The sequence below is a fragment of the Lathyrus oleraceus genome, chromosome 6 (genome assembly GCF_024323335.1).
Source record: "Lathyrus oleraceus cultivar Zhongwan6 chromosome 6, CAAS_Psat_ZW6_1.0, whole genome shotgun sequence".
In the NCBI taxonomy this organism is placed as follows: Eukaryota; Viridiplantae; Streptophyta; class Magnoliopsida; order Fabales; family Fabaceae; genus Lathyrus; species Lathyrus oleraceus.
Window position 1 is genome coordinate 494,491,780 of NC_066584.1, and position 17,963 is coordinate 494,509,742.

A 17,963-nucleotide genomic window follows, 5' to 3' on the forward strand; every position below is an offset into this window, starting at 1 on the left:
AATTAGAACTCACTACAATCATAAAAGTTTAAGTAGGCATATTGAATTTGATTGTAAAACTTGTAAATCTTTCATCTCATAAACATTGAGCAAGTTATGGCCTTGGGAAGTTGACTTTCAAATTAGGGTTTAGACAAAATGACCTATAATGTTTCAACATAGAAAATGTTTTTCCAAGCAAAACTAGATCTAGGTATCAACATTAAAGTTGTTTGGAATATAATTTAGAGTAACGTTTCTCTTTGAATCATTTTCATATGGTGAAAATTGTAGGAGATAGGTTCTAGGGAGACCCAGTTTTGATCAGATGAATTCATCTGGCCAACCACCATCAACCAACTTGCTAACCTTCAATTCTCTTGACTTTCTTGGCTCATGGTAGATCATATATGCATAAGATGATGAATTTTTAAGTGTCCTTTAATAAATTTGATCAATTGGTGAGATAGCTTGTTGGAGAAGTTACTCAAGATACCCAGTCAAACTACGGTTTCCAAGGCAAATCACCTCCAAGCTCTTGAAGAAAACTTGATAAAAATAACTTGTAGGCCTTGTTGGGACTCATATATTATGCTCATAACCATTCTTGGATCAATTCATGGTTGTGCTCTTTGTCATGAGGTTCTCAAACCCTAGATATGAACTTGATGAATCAATGTGATTATGCCCTACCTACAAAAGAGTTAGGCAAATGCAAAGACATATTTTTGGTATTTTGGTTAGTAAAATAATAATATACAAGTATGATACAATCACAAAGTGCTTGGTGATCTCTTCCAAAAGAAACCCAATGAAAGAGGGGTAAGGAGGATGCCAAGGTATGATCCCAATGTTAATGCTTATTATGAAATTGCATGAGGGATCTTAGGGTCAAAATTGGGGTCTTACAGCTGCCCCTATTTAAGGACATTCTAACTGAGGGAGATGAAGGTTAAAATATTCATGTTGACTCAGTAGAATGGGCTTAAATAACAACATATAGAAACAAATTTTGGTCCCTAAGAGACCTCATGATGCAAATGGTATGAATGCAAAAGTTAATGCTTTATGGGGAAATATTTGCCACAAAGGAAAAGAAATCAACGAGACCGAAAGTCCACAGGAGTATAACATATTCTGTAAGGAAAACTCACTTGGGAGACAAAGACTCTAGGGGGGAGGAATTATGCGTAGGCCAGGCTACGACTTAAAACTACGGGGACTCGAGGAATTTCATGCAAACATGGAAAGACTCAGTCGGGGAAACAACAACATCTGCAGGGGATACGAGTGAGTCAGGATAAAACTGAAGTACTTGAATCATGCAGGAGGAGCAGAAATCTATTACTAAGGAAACGCGCACTCAACTCGACTGGGGAAGAAATAAACTTCAACACAGGAGTGTCGCATTACGCGAAAAACCGGCGGGAAAAAAGACATAGAGCCACCACCGTGCGTTATTTATCCCAAAGGAGGGAAAGGAAACGCTCGAAGTAAACCTGGAAAGGAATGGTCTCGCGATCAAAGATTGATAGGATCGGGAGTCGGTTATGCGAAGGGAAGGTATTAGCACCCCTACGCATCCGTCGTACTCGACGGGATCCACGCTCAGAAAGAATAGAAGAAAGGTTGCTAAATAACTGCTCAAAACTGCACAAGCACTGGAAGGAAACACAGATGAAAGACGGGAGAAGGTAACTCGGCAGGATATCGCATCCTGGGCCTATGTAGTTTGTCAGACACAAACATCAGAGTCAACGTAGTTCGGGGATATGGGAAACGTGCTCGCTAGGACATTGCATCCTATGCATACGTATCTTCTCTAACCAGAGTAAGAATCAGAGCACTCGTAGCTCGGCTAACGCACGCCAAACAAAACACTAGACGGAGACGCTGAGACGTCAAAGCAAACTGTAAATGGAATGCCAATCGCTGGTCTTACATCCAACTCCACACAAAACAAACAAACGGGAAACCGAATGCCAATCACTGGACTTACATCAGACTCCAAGCACACACACAACACGGGAAACCGACTGCCAATCGCTGGACTTACGTCAGACTCCAAACAAGCAAACGCAAATAGGATACGGAATGCCAATCGCTGGTCTTACATCCATCTCCTAACAAACAAACACACACGGGAAACCGACTGCCAATCGCTGGACTTATGTCAGACTCCGAATAAACAAACACACACAGGAAACCGACTGCCAATCGTTGGACTTACGTCAGACTCCACACACACAAACACACACTGGAAACCGAATGCCAATCGCTGGACTTACATCAGACTCCAAAAAAAGAAACACCCACAGGAAACCGACTGCCAATCGCTGGACTTACATCAGACTCCAAACAAGCACAAACAAAACAAAAAGGTTGCCCGGAGAGATCAGCTCAATCTCTTGCCTACGTACCTCATCTGGTATGAGGATCAGGGCGACGTAGTTCCCCTTAACAGGGAAAAAACTTCTATCATAACTAGAGACTAGGGAGATAATAGACTACCAGGGAGACTACGACTCGAGCCTAGAAGTTGTCATGCATACGATCCCTATGTTGAGGTCTCTAATCCTAACTCGCATAGGAAGCAAGCTAGCCTAAACAGCAAGTAAGCAAACACAAGCACAAGAGAGTAAGCACACACACTATATGCAAACAAGCGGCTCATACAAGGCTGGGCTTTAGTCAAGGGGTCATATCAACCTCGACAAACAAGCCAATTGTTATGGGTGTTGTTAGCTCTTAACCCTAACATTGAGAGTTAGGGTGAAGCAGATGAAATGGGAAATGACGGTAAGACCTCATAGCTCTTATCCCTGGCCTGGGAGAGCTTGAATCAATGAAGGTGTGGGAGTCCAGAATGTGGGACTCTACTCCACATGACCGACTCTATATACAAAGGATCTTGGATGTTTATTCAAAATGCATCAGCACATAGTGCGAGCAAGATGAATGACTCAACTGAATAGCAGGGGATGGATTGCACATCCCTTCTATCTGCCAATGCCTCTTCACTTAGGAGGTCTTTAAAGTACAAGGCACAAAGATAAACAAGCACAAACATTACCTCATAAGGAGGGCTTCAGACAGGTGTCTGCCAACATAACATGACAGGTCTTCCAGACTACATGAAGTCAGGGGTCATTACCTGGGTGGTATGCCAACCACAAGCAAAGCCAAGCAACTCAAGCAATGAGTTAAAGCTACTAAAGTACTGTAGCGGTGTATTCGTCACTATATGATTTATTGATTAAATCAAAAGCAAAGCATACAAAGAAATCGAGTCGCCACCGCACTTTTATTTATCCAAAGGATTGGCTAAAAAGCGAACAAAAGCCTAAGAAGTTTTACACGTAGAAAACTAATGAAAAGATCAGAGAATCTGGGTAAGGGGTAAAATTACGCAATGGGAAGGTGTTAGGCACCCAAAACGTCCTAGGTACTCCTAGGGAGCCCTTTTCACACTTGTTGTATAAAAAGTTTATTTGTTTATGACATATTGTGCAAACATGATTGGGAAGAGAAAAGAATGTACAATTTATTATTTTTGTGTTTGAACGGATGAACCCGTTGCCTACGTACCTTCCATGAAAGGTAAGGATCAAAACGCCGTAGTTCGGCTAAAAGATTTCCAAAATATGAGTGGGTTCATTTTAAAACAAGAGCACTAAGGCTTTTCATTATCAACGGGAGAAAACTCAACCAAGACCAACAATCCACCATGCAAGGATAGCTTCAACATACTAGTGAGGGGTTAACCCTATAATAAGTATGGAAGACTTACAATCAACTCACTAAGGATGTGGTGAGATTTACATCAACCACTATGAGAATTGAAACCTATGGCTAATGTATGAAAACATATCAACAATGGACAAAGCCACAAAACAATTGAATGGGTGAAGTTACTTGATTATGAGTATTCACAAAAGGATGGTCAAAGTATGATTAGGATTCAATTCAAAGAAGTGTTATGAAATGGAGTTTGAAAAGTCAAGGACTTAAGGTCCAGGTTTCTAATTTGAAAAGACATGAAAATGTTTGCACACTATGTATTTACAAGTTTAAAAGTCAACAAGTGAAAAAGGGTTTTGAACCAAAAAGGATGTGGATGAAGGAGTGTAAAACTTCCTAGAAGTTCACCTCTTGAGGTCATATAGAAGATGATTCAAGTGTGTCCTTTGGAATGAGGCAACAAAGCAAGTAAGCAAATAAAAAGCAAGGTGATACCGGATGCCAATCAATGGACTTACACCAATCTCACAAACAAAAAGCGGATACCGGATACCAATCGATGGATTTACACCAATCTCCTAAAACAAAACAATGATACCGGATGCCAATAAATGGACTTATACCAATCTCACAAACAAACACGGATACCGGATACCAATCAATGGATTTACACCAATCTCCTAAAACAAAACAATGATACCGGATGCCAATCAATGGACTTATACCAATCTCACAAAGCAAAACAAAACATGGATATCAGATGCCAATCTATCTGGGCTTATACCAACCTCCAAAGGATGATCATAGGAGTACAAATGCCAACAACATAGGCTTACAATTGCATCCTCACATACAACAAACACACAAGAGCAATAAGCAAAGAGGACATAAGTGGCCAATGAAATGGTCTTACACTCAATCCCTTCCAAATCATAGGAACAATGGCCAACAACTGGACTTACAGTTGATTCCTCAATGGACAAACAAAGATGTGTCACAAAGATATGAAATGATGATCATGCAATAATGAACAATTATTGATGATAAATGCACAAAGGCAAACAAGCATATATGCACACATGAATCAAGTAATCAATCAAACAAAGTCAATTAGCACACACTATATACAAGCAATTAGGCTCAAGCAAGGGTTAGACTTTAAAGTCGACTGGAATGGGGTAAGTGGTGCTCTTAACCTTAACATTGAAAGTTAAGGTGAAGCAGATGAAAGGATATGAGGGGTGTGCCTCATGGCTCTTATCCCTGGTCAGGGAGAGCATTGAATAATCAGAAGGTGTGGGAGTTCAGAAAGTTGGAACTCTCTCCACAAGTGAATGACTCTATAGATCTTGGGTTAATATCCACAATGCTACAACATGTAATGTGAGCAAAGGGATGACACACAGAATGGTAGGAGATGGACTACACATCTCTTTTATCTACCAATTGCCTTATCAAAGGACTTTTCCTACTTGGGGACAAAAATAAACAATCACAAGCATTGCCTCTTAAGGAGGACTTCAGACAGGTGCCTGGCCACATAACAGGCCAGGTCTTCCAAACTACATGAGGAAGAGAATTTATACCTAATTGGTTAAGCAACCAAGTAAGTTCAAAATGAACTTAAGCAACTAAGGTACCTGAAAACAATCCAACTCAATCAGTACTCAATTCAAAAAGTCAAACAGATAATCCAACAGTCAACAGACAATACACAATCAAACAAGCAAGGCTACAAAGTGCAAGGCACAAGCTCAACTCAAATGAGCTAAAAGCATCCTACAAAACAAGTCAAGGTTAGTCAATATCAATCAAATAAATCAACTCAAGCAATGTGAATTAATCTCCTTATGGCCATGTGCTTCTTAACCTGAAAACAAACTCAAACATGAGAAGCAAACCACTAGGACAAGGCCTAGGGTCAAATAAGGAGAAATAAGCCAAAACAGAACATGAAAATTGACAAGAATCAAGCTCAATCAATTAAGAACAAAATCCAAGTGGTCTCATGTCAATATCATTCATCAAATTAATTTCACAAACAAATCATGGCAAAGCATGTAAGTTGGAAGCTCATTGAAGCAACAGAATGAACAAAGGCATATTAATTCCAAAATGGCTCAATAAATCTCAAGAAAAATCAAGGATAAACAGCACACATCAAATGATCAACACACCAAAAATCAAGGCATTTGGACAAGTAGAAGCATGGCAATTAAATTCATCAAGTCAAGGTAAGCATAAACAAGCTCAAAGGAGGCACAAATTGATACATCAACTTAAGGCAATCCTAAAACAGAGAGGACAAATGATAAATGACTCAAACCAAGGCCAAGCCAAACTTCAATGTGTCTAGAAAACATGTGTAAAATTTTAAGTTCATATGATAAAGCATAAGCATTTCACAAATCATGAAAGTTCAACATTCTTCAAAAGTTCAAACATGGCCAACCAGCAAGAAAAATCTCAAACAAATTAGAAATGAATCTAAAAATTCCACAACAATTCCTGATCAATCCTAACATCCAGAAGAAGCATCATGCAAAAAATAAGATCATTTGGAATTTATTTGGCATCGTAAATAAAATCAGCAAATCAAGCAATCAAAGGTGTGACACACATTGTCACACCTATATTAATCACGTCATATCTCAACAACCAGAAATGAGAAAAATGCAAACTCTATACCAAAATGACCATTAGGATGTCTAGTTTAAGCATGTCAATTTTCACATTCATTCGATCAACCAACATCATTTCACAATCAAAATGGCAAGCAAGGTACAAGATAGCATATGCATGAACAATCCCTAGACAAATTTAAAATCCAACCGAGCACAAATTCTGGAAAAATAACCATAAAATAGAAGACATCATGAAGAACAATGTGCCAAAAATCTCATGTTAATTGGATGATTATTCATGGAGTTATGGATTTTTTAGTGAAGAGAAAAATTAAAAATGCATGATGAAGTAGCATGAACATGGATGCATACAAGAGGAAAATAATGCAAGGCAATTATGTGAATTTGTCTACAACCAGAATCGAACCGTGAAAGGATTTAAATGTGGCGCGCTCATAAGTGAAACGCACCGTTTCACTTATGCTTAGTTGGCGCTGAAAAGCGCTCCCAGCCAATCAATGAGCCACGTGAGTGCCAAGTGTACCAGTACATGAGCAGAAACAAGAATTTACATGCAAACACGGCCAGGCAAAATCAAAATGAATCTGGAAAACTAAAACCCTAACATTCATCCATTGTTCATCGTGTTCTTCATCATCAAGAACAAATCATCACAGAAATTCACCAAACACATATCAATGGATTCGTCTTCTAACATACATCATCAATCCAGTATTAGTTTAATCTAATTCTAACTGTATCAAACAAATCGAGCACAACAAGTTTCATCTATCAAACTTCAAATCATCACAACTAATTCATTACTCAACGAAATTCCAAGATCTAAAGCTCAGTGTGACCTATGTTCAAAGATCTACCAGAATCATACATCAATTTTATGAATTAAAAGCATCGAAAACTGACCTTCAAGATGCAACAGAAGTGAAATCGTGCAATTCAGGCCTTGGCAAGCTGAAACAGATGTTCTATAATGCTTGGATAGATGAATGGATGATGAAGAACAGCTCAATCATGCTTGCTTTGTCCAGAAATCTCAACTGTCATGGATATGCATAAGCTTCAACAGTCCACAATTCTTGATGAATTCTTCAAGATCTTGCTTAAATAATCTTCAATAATGCTTGTAGATGATGAACAGAACAAGAACAATGCAAAGGATATGAAGAAAATCGATGAAAAAATTGAGAGAAAGTTGAGAGAGAATTTTCAGATCTGAAATTATGAAGTTGTTCTTATGATTTTCTGTTAGGATTATGGTTATATACCATCTGTTAATCAAGCTTGTTAATCATGTTTAGACAAAATGCCAAGGATTAGTGAAATTGGAATGTTGATGCAAAATGGCAAAATCACCCTTACATGTGCATGGCAATGCTCCAGTGCACGATTTTCACTTGGAATGAGTTTCAAATGCTGTTTGGAGGCAAAGGCAATTGCTAGAAAATGAAAACAATGCATATTTTTCAAATGACCACTTTCCCTCCAAAATTCAAATGAAATTCAAGTGAAAATGCCAATATTTTTATGATGAGAATTGATGAAATGGAATGCATGTTTTGGATAGTAGAGATCAAGAGAGAAATGTTCCAAAAAGAACCACTTCAATTGGCCTTTTGGTTCAAAAGTTATGCAAGCTTGAAGTTCAAAATTGCTTGGCCATGTTTTGATCATAATTCTTCAACCACAAATGAGAAATGGATGTTCTTGGACTTTTTGGAAAGGTGAGAGCAATATCTTCAACTTTCATGTTGGACAAAATTTCATTTGAAGCTTGCTTGATGATGTAAACTTGAGAAGAAGACCTTTCCATTTTTGGTAGTTTGAAATTACAGGTCACTTACTATTTTTGGAAACTTTTCATCTGACCTCAAATTCTTCATTGTTGATGTTTGAAATGTCAAATGAGACTTGTATGGACATGAATGAGGCCTCTCTAACCATCTCCCACCTTCAAATCCATGATTGAATGCACAGTTGACTTGTGTTGACTTTTCTAGGGTTTCAGTTGACCTGGCTAGGCTCAGATGAAATTCAAGCCTCTACCACTTGGGATCTTGATTCAAAATAATGCCATAGCTCATATAAGCTCTTGTGAATGATCATGGTGCCCAAATTCTTCAGAATGGCCACCATCTATTGGCTCAATGCCTGCCTTGGCCTGTAATTGCTTCATCTGCAAGTAACAAGGTTAAATGACAATATTTTTGTACTTTTGGTTAGTAAACAAATGAAAAGCAATGATATACAAATGCAAAACATGCTTGGTGATCAAGAACCACTCTCAAAAGACAACCCACCCACAGGGAAGGAGGCAAGGTGCACAATGATCCTTGAGGCAATGATATGATATGATATGATATGATGCCATGAGGGATCTTAGGGACAAAATTGAGGTTTTACAAGTACCTGTGTAAATAACCAAACAATCAGTATAGTATTCAGACAAATCAAACAGAAAGTCCAACAGTGAGACAACCAATCATCAGACAACATCAATGCAAGGCATAAGATGCAAGCAAACTAAATTGATTAATCATCCACAAGACCTACAAAATAGCAAGGTTAGTCAACCAAAATAACTTGTATCTCAAGTGATGAGATCAAATCAACCAATGTGGCTAATTGCTTGAAACCTGAAACACAAAGTCCAAAAGATGAGAATAAACCACTAGCTCAAAGGCTAGGGTCAAAGGTGGGGCAAAAAGTAAAAACAGAAGCTAAAACTCAACATGAATCACATTTATTCAATCATGAACATGTCCTAAAAAGGACCAAATCAAAATCATTAAGCAAAGTCATTTCATGAGCATGAGAAGGCAAAGGCAATTTCAAAGCATGCAATTGATCATCAAGAATCAAAATTCCATATTAAAACAGAAATGACTCAAACAATTCTGGAAATTTTTATGAGCAATCAAAATGTCCAACACAATCATCATACCAAAAATCAGAATCAAAAGAATCCAATTGACCTAGAAATGAAAATGCACAAGCAAGACATCCAATTGTGTGACACAAATTGTCACACCTAAAGTACATGTGTCCCAAACAGTGAAGGAAATAGCAAAAAATGCCAAATAAAATCACACAAATCCATCATCATGTTAGGAATCATCATACAAAATTTCATGGCATTTGGATCATGTATGAGCATTTTATGATAGGATGAATGAAGCAAGGTCACAAAAGCATACATGTTCAATCACTCTAACACAATTCAAATTCCAGAAATGGTAAAATCATAAAATCAAAACCATAAAATTCTAGACATTCACATGATCATGTAGGAAAAAAACTGGAATTAATTGGACCATTATACTATTTTTTATGGTTTTTTGAAGTAGCATGGAGAAAATGAAATAAAAATTGAAATATCATGAAAATAATGAAAATGAATGAAAATGGAATTGTCATCAGCCAGATTCGAAGCGAGGTAGCGCCAAAACGACGTCGTTTTGGGCGATAGTGATAAAAATGAAGAAAAAAAATGAAGCGCGCAGTGGTATCGAACACAGGACTTCACCATTACCAGCGCATGCACAGTGCCAACGAAGCACTGAACCAGCTAATCCCTAGTACTGTAGCAGCAAAGGTGGAGGTACTGTTCCCAGCGGAGGAAAACACCATCTTCCTCATGAAGACGGTGGTGAACAGTGATCATCACCATTTTTTTTCCAAATTTTGCGAAACCATATACCAAATGAAAGGTCTCGACGCGAGGAGTTCAAATCTAACATTATTTTGTCCTAATTCCCAAAGAATCATGCAAATCGAAGAGAATAAGATCTAACACCCAAACTTTAATCTCATGTAACTCACTCATTTCTTATCCGTTTTTCAAGAATTTTATATCAGTGTAATCAGGAGAACAAGCACTACAAGACTAGGGCAATAGAAACAAGAATTATGAGGCGCGAAATTCTGACCTTCTTGAAGCTTCAACAATGGTAGTGGTAAATTCAAGGCTTGGCAAGCATCCAAATCCCTTCTATCAACCTTGTAATGACTTCTGAAGTTGAAATTGAAGCTTGAGATGGCTTGGATCTAGCTTAGATTTGAATCTCCATTATCATGTTCTTGATCTTCATGTGCTCAATTCTTCACCAAATTCTGCAATCAATGGCTTGATCTATACTGAATAATGATCCAAGAACACAAAAATTCAATAAAAATCAAGTGTCCTTTGAAGAATTTTTGAATTTGGAAGAAGAGAAATTTTGGAGGGAAATTTTCAATCTAGATCTAGAATTGTGTATTATGAGAATTCTGTTATGATTAGCTATTTATATGACATGTTAATCCATTTCCTAATCACAATTAATCATGATTAATGAGATTTTAGTGAGAAAAGAGGTGTTATGCAAAATTTGGTTTTTTCACCCCATGCATGCAATCCCACGTGAACAGTAACAATGGCCATGCAATTTCACTTAAAATTCTCCTATGAACATGTTGGAATGGTTAAAAAGTCCACATGATGCACCAATTTTGAATTCATGATTTTCCCTCCAAAAATCACATGAATAAGCAAATGATTATATGACAAAATTTCATGCAATGTGATGAATGATTTGGAAAGTTCATGTCATGAGAAGAATTATGCAAAAAGAGCCACTCATTTTGGAGTTCTAGATCAAAAGTTATGGCCTTTTGAAGTTTCAAGCACACTTGGCAATGATTTGATCATAACTCCTTAACCATTCATCATAAATTCATGATCTTGGACTTTTTGGAAATGGGAGAGAAAGATCTTCAACTATTATGTTGGACAAAATTTCATTTGAAGCTTCTTTGATGTCGGAAAGTTGAATTGAAGTTGGTCCAAAAACTTGCCATTTTTGGAAACTTGAAATTACCGGTCACTTTCCATTTTGGGAAACTTTTGATCTGGCTTCAAATCCTTCAAGATAAGTGTTTGACATGATGAATAAACCTCTTTTGGACATGAATGAAGTGTCTCAAACCATTTCTCCACCTCCTAGCCCTCAGTTGACTTGCAGTTGACTTTTATGGGCCCCAGATGACCTGAAACTGCAATGTGGACTTTGAGCCTCTAGCATTTGGTCAAATTGCTTCAAAATGAACCTTGGCTCATATAAGCTCTCTAGAATCACCATAGGGCTTTCATCTCAAGGAAACCTGCTCTCTTATGCACTGATGAATCCTCCTGATGCCAGTCTTGACTGATGAGATGCAATGTACTATGCAATGATGATGTATTATTAATGTGATGTCAATGACCTAAAAATGAAATGAATGTACAAATGGGGGGTGCAAATTTGAGGTGCTATAGCTTCCCCTATTCAATCAACTGAGAACCTAAATGGATGAGAGCAACGGCTGTCAGACCTTCAAGGTAATCAGGGATTGAATACCAACAGAACCTGGAATTTGCACTATGTGGGGGATGAAGTAAAGAAACAACGACCCGACGTCAACGGACGAATGGGAAAGACCTGAACAAGATGTCCATGTCGGGAACATGCATGTATTGGGGAAAATGCCAACACAACCACAACTGTCTATAAGAGACTCTCTTGGGGAAGCAAAAAAGGGGTGAGGTGTTACCGGTTAGTAGGTAACAAGCTCGGGAATAAGGAATATCTAAGCCCGGTGTACGGGTGAGAGATATCAATCAACCAAAAACATCTGAGGAAAAACCTGAAGAGGCATACTTCGACTCAGGAAGATCTGACTCCACGGGGGACCAAGGTCGCAATAGGGAGCAGACAGGAAGGAACACCAAGGATACCGGGTTGTAGGCATATAACAGGTGACCGACCAAGGCGTGAATTGGTTTGTGTTCCAAAACACTCATCATCCTGAAGAGAGCGAAAGCAAACTTTTTAAAGGATGGACATTCGATTCCACAAGGAATACGAATCTTACTCGGTTGGGGAAACAAACAAATGGTTCAACCAAATAGTGCATGAGATATATTATCTATAGCCGTCAAAACGTAGATAATATACTCGCATGGAAGACTACCATAACCGGGTTGTAGGTTCTTAAAGGATAAATCGACCGAAATCGTGAATTGGTGTGTGTTCCAAAACACTCATCATCCTGAAGAGAGCGAAAGCAAACTTGTTAAAGGATGGACATTCGATTCCACAAGGAATACGAATCTTACTCAACTGGGAAGGACAAAACTTCGACTGAAGAGCGCATGAGATATATTATCTATAGCCGTCAAAATGTAGATAATATACTCGCATGGAAGATCATCCACAACCGGGTTGTAGGTTGACAAAGGATAAATCGACCGAAATCGTGAATTGGTGTGTGTTCCAAAACACTCATCATCCTGAAGAGAGCGAAAGCAAACTTGTTAAAGGATGGACATTCGATTCCACAAGGAATACAAATCTTACTCAACTGGGAAGGACGAGACTTCGACCAAAGAGCGCATGAGACATATTATCTATAGCCGTCAAAACGTAGATAATATACTCGCATGGAAGATCATCCACAACCGGGTTGTAGGTTGACAAAGGATAAATCGACCGAAATCGTGAATTGGGGTGTGTTCCAAAACACTCATCATCCTGAAGAGAGCAAAAGCAAACTTGTTAAAGGATGGACATTCGATTCCGCAAAGGGACAACGAACCTTACTCGACTGGGGAAACACGAAAGGCTTCGACCAAAGAGGGCATGATACATATTATCTATAGTCGTCAAAACGTAGATAATACTCTCGCATGGAAGATTATCTATAACCGGGTTGTAGGTTGTCAAAGGATAAATCGACCGAAAAGAGAAACAATCGTTACCAACAATAACAGGGTGGACGAGAGATGACTCACTGGGGATAAATTGCGCGAACAAGGCAATTATCCAAACAACTGGGGTAGAATGAATATTCGATTCCGCAAAGGGACAACGAACCTTACTCGACTGGGGAAACACGAAAGGCTTCGACCGAAGAGTGCATGAGATGTATTATCTATAGCCGTCAAAACGTAGACAATACTCTCGCACGAAAGATTATCCATAACCGGGTTGTAGGTTATCAAAGGATAAATCAACCGAAAAGAAAGGCATCGGGATACCAGACTAAGTATGCAAAGATGACTAATCAAAAGGGGAAACCATAAACATTACCGGCAAACGGTGAATGAAAGAGGACCCACTGAGGATAAAAAGGCTTACTCGGAGCAATTATCCAGAAGGAAGGGGAAGACCCGCTGGGGATAATATTGCTTAATCAAAGCAAATATCCAAAAGGGAAAAGGACTATCAATACCGAAAACTAGATAATGATAACCGTAAAGAGGGGATTACATCTACCGGTTCGTAGGTAGAAAACCACGGAAAAGTAACCGCCATCGACTTAGGATGAGCACAAGGGTTGACTCCACAAAGGGGGGAGAAAATAGGATTTACAACTACCGGGTAGTAGGTAGAAAACCGTAAAGATAGGACTTACAACTACCGGTTAGTAGGTAGAAGCCAACAAATTCCGCTGACGATAAGATGAATGAGTGTCGGTTAGTGAGCAACTATTCATTTATACCATAGGGAAGCATAAGAGACAGCCAATAGGAAGCCAATTTAGGATCGATCCAAAAGGCAAACTGCATCAAGACTCATCCTAATGAGGAAAGAACTCAATAGGGAAAACCCATCCCGTTATGTGTGTAGGGAGGGAACGGAAACAACCGTCATCCACGAGGATATAACTCAGTGGGGAGTGCAGAAGGAAATGGTAGACACTTTCTGCTTAAGGGGCTGACTCTATATGGAGAGATCAGACACACCAACATCTGCTTGGGGAGATCTACTAGGGAGATCTGTATCACCAATTAGCAGGAGACAACAATCAGCAGATATACGGCAAAAGATGCAACATGAATATCTGAATGTTATGATTATGCGTATATGCATGATGCATGATGAATGCTGACAAACAGACATGTCTAACACACATAGGTCAAGGAATCAACCACCCGGTACTACCCTTCCAGAGGGAAAGCCCAAAAGATCACCCGAGAGCAAAAGAGATCTGCCGGAGACTGGGATATCAGGCTACAACACCATCCTGCAGGGGAGGAAGGCCGCCCGGAGGGACCGTCAGTCACAACCGGAGAAAAGAGTTCATAGCACAGGCAGACACTACCACAACAGCAACTCATGCTGGGGGTCAAAGATACCAAGAAGCAACCAGATCTCTGGTGGGGATAGATAGGCATTGATAAGGTTCATCATGCCAACAACTCCGCTGGGGATCTATCCGAGGAAATGATGGAGTACTGGGACGTCAATCCACCAAATACCGAATCTTCAAAGAAAAGCACCCATGCTGGGGAGAGGAGAAGACTGCTCTGCTGGAGAGAAGAAAGTTGAAGCCTTCAACAAACACTCTGCTTGGGAACTGGCCCACCAAAGTGTTCAAACAGCAACCTACTGGGGATGACCCACAATAGGGCTCAAATAGCACTCTACTGGGGATGTACCACAATAGGGGCTAATATGGCTTGGAGGAAAAATGCCGCACTGCCGGGGACATGAAGATGAACAACTTCAAACAACACTGCACTGAGCAACCTTGTTGAGGAGAAACCACAAAATGTTCTGCAAGAAGAAGATACAGTTATGCCAGAGATATGAACAAAAGTCTTACCCTGTTGGGAATCATACTACCCTTGGGAGAGCACTGCAGATCTCCTAAGTATCCTTCCATCATCGTGAATGTTCACTTTGTTTAAGAACAATTTTGTGAAAGATTTGTTTATTTTGAAAACAATGATATTTTATCAATTAAGACATGCAAAACATTTATTGAGTTGAAACAAATAAGAGTGCAAATAATTGGATAAAAGCTCAACTTGATTTGATGGAATGGTAGTCTGCGAATGGCAAGACTCCATAGATTTGTACAAGTTTGAAACTGGTGATATATATTGGAAAGGGCTACATTGAACATAATGACCATTTCTCAACCAATTCCGAATTTCGATGTATTCGAAGCTTCAGTTGACGACGAATCAAGAATTTTCTGGCAGATGACAGATGTAGAACACAGTCTTGTCAAGATGCAGTTACTTGCCAAATCCCTAATTTTTGCCTAGATTGCCCCAGTGTGAGGTACTCAATCTAGCGGGATGCAAATTCTTTTTTTTTCAATGTCTCTAATTTTTGCCTGGATCGCCCTTTCGGGTTTTCAATCCACCGAGACGCTCCTTTTTGCCTAAGTCGCCCTTTCGAGGGTTCAACTTAGCGAGCTATTCTGCTTTTTAGGCGAAGTATTTCTTGACTGCATCTGAATTCACAGGACGAGTGAAATCCTCTCCATCCATTGTTGTAAGTGTCAAAGCACCGCCTGAAAAGGCTTTCTTGACAACATATGGACCTTCATAGTTTAGAGTCCACTCGCCCCTGGAATCGGGCGCGAAAGACAAGACTTTCTTGAGCACAAGGTCACCTTCTCGGAACACATGAGGCTTGACCTTCTTATCGAATGCTTTCTTCATTCTCTGCTGATATAACTGACCATGACACATGGCAGTTAATCTCTTCTTTTCGATCAGATTCACTTGGTCGTAACGACTCTGAATCCATTCAGCATTAGTCAACTGGGGATTTGAGGGTGCTATTATTCTTTTGTTTCTTTCTTTCTTTTTTCTTTCTTTTGATTTTGATTTTGATTTTGATTTTGATTTTTTACCCCTCCTCCTTCTTTTTTTTTGATTACATTTGTAATGCCCTAGTTGGACTGTTTTGCTGATTCTCGAGATGCAGCTGAGTGATCTTCTTTTCTTGCTCAAGAAGTCGGAAAAATCTTGTCAGGAATCCTTTCATCATCATCTTCCTCTGCTTCGAATACAGGGAATTCAAAATTGGGAGATGGCGTTGGATCATTATGTTCAATGGGTTTAAGAATCAACCTGCATAATGATTTTGAGTATAAAAGCTTTTTGGAATTCAAACAAGGCAATCATTATGCAGATGAAAAGATTGCTTTTATTCTTGTTTTTAGGGTTTTTTGTGATCACCAATTTCATGCAAAAAGCGAAAAGGAAAAACAAATGGAAAAACAAATGTTTTAACACGAATTTATTTGAATGAAAATATCATTGCACAAATGTTGCCAACAATGTCATCGCTTCTCCTTTTGGCGTGGGAGAAGGGTTTTTAAACAAAGTGATTATTACTCTGATTTATGAATGACTGTAGGAACATCCACAGCGACCCAATTGTGACAGATCCCGCCAGGGATGACAAATGTCAGTATCTTCTACATCTTCTTCCAGAATAGCGGCAGCTTCTTCACTCTGATCGGCGTGGATAAAACCTCCACTCTTGAACAACCCTTTTTCGTTGAAGACCCCAGAAGAAAAGCCAATGCCAGCCCGAGACTTGCTGTCTTCAAGCTCGGTTAACATTGGGACCTACGTCCTCAAAGTTCAGATTACCTGATCTCATAAGGTCTTGAACCTTATTCTTCAACTAAAAGCAGTTGTCCACATCATTGCCAGGGGCACCCGAATGATACACACAATGCTGATCAGGCTTATACCACCACCGAGGGTTGACGGGTATAGCCGGCGGGTCTCTGGGAGTAATCAAGTTCCGCTCTATCAAATAGGGATACAGTTCTGCATACAACATAGGAATCGGATCAAAAGTGATCTTCTTCCTCTCATTACTCGTACTAGCTTGATTACCATTGCGAGGCTGGTAAGCCTGCTATTGAGGACGATGTTGTTGATGTTGATATTGCTGAGTTGGTCTTCTTTGCTGTTGGGATTGAGTTGCTGGAATAGTCACAGCAGCAGCCTGACGATACTGTCCTCTGTTCACATTCCTCCGACGGTGCACAGCATTTGTTTCACCCTCTCCCCTTCTGGGTGCCCCAGAGGATGGCTTTTTAGAACTCGAAGAACTTGAAGAGCCAGGATCTTGTATCTTTCCTGCTTTTATAAGACTCTCCGTTCTTTCTCCACAGATTACAACATCTGAAAAGCTACCAAACGGGCAACTCCCCATACGATCCATGAACACCCCCTGTAGGGTCCCAATAAACATGTCAGTAAGCTCTCTCTCCAACATAGGAGGTTGCACTCTTGCCGCTAACTCACGCCACCTCTGGGCGTACTCCTTGAAACTTTCACCAGATTTCTGGAACAGACTCTGCAGTTGGGTTCTGCTCGAAGCCATATCCATATTATGCTTATATTGCCTCAGGAAGGCTTCACCCAAGTCCCTCCAACTTCTAACAGATTCTCTCTTCAACTCCATGTACAAGTCCAAGGAAGCTCCAGACAAGCTGTCCTGGAAAAAGTACATCCACATCTTCTCATCGTTAGTATATGCGGAGATCTTTCTGAAATAAGCTTGCACATGAGTGCGAGGACAAGAAGTGCCATTGTATTTGTCAAAGGATGGCGCCTTGAATTTGTAAGGAATCCTCAGCCCATCAACCAATCCCATATCGGTAACATCAAAGCCCAAAGAGTTTAGACACTCCATGGCACGGATTTTCTCAGCTAGGGCATCAACCTTTCTATCCCTCTCTTCAGTCCTACCCACCTCATCATCATCACTGAGGAGCGTGAACATATCCTCTTGTCTATCAACCAGCGGAGCAGGATGG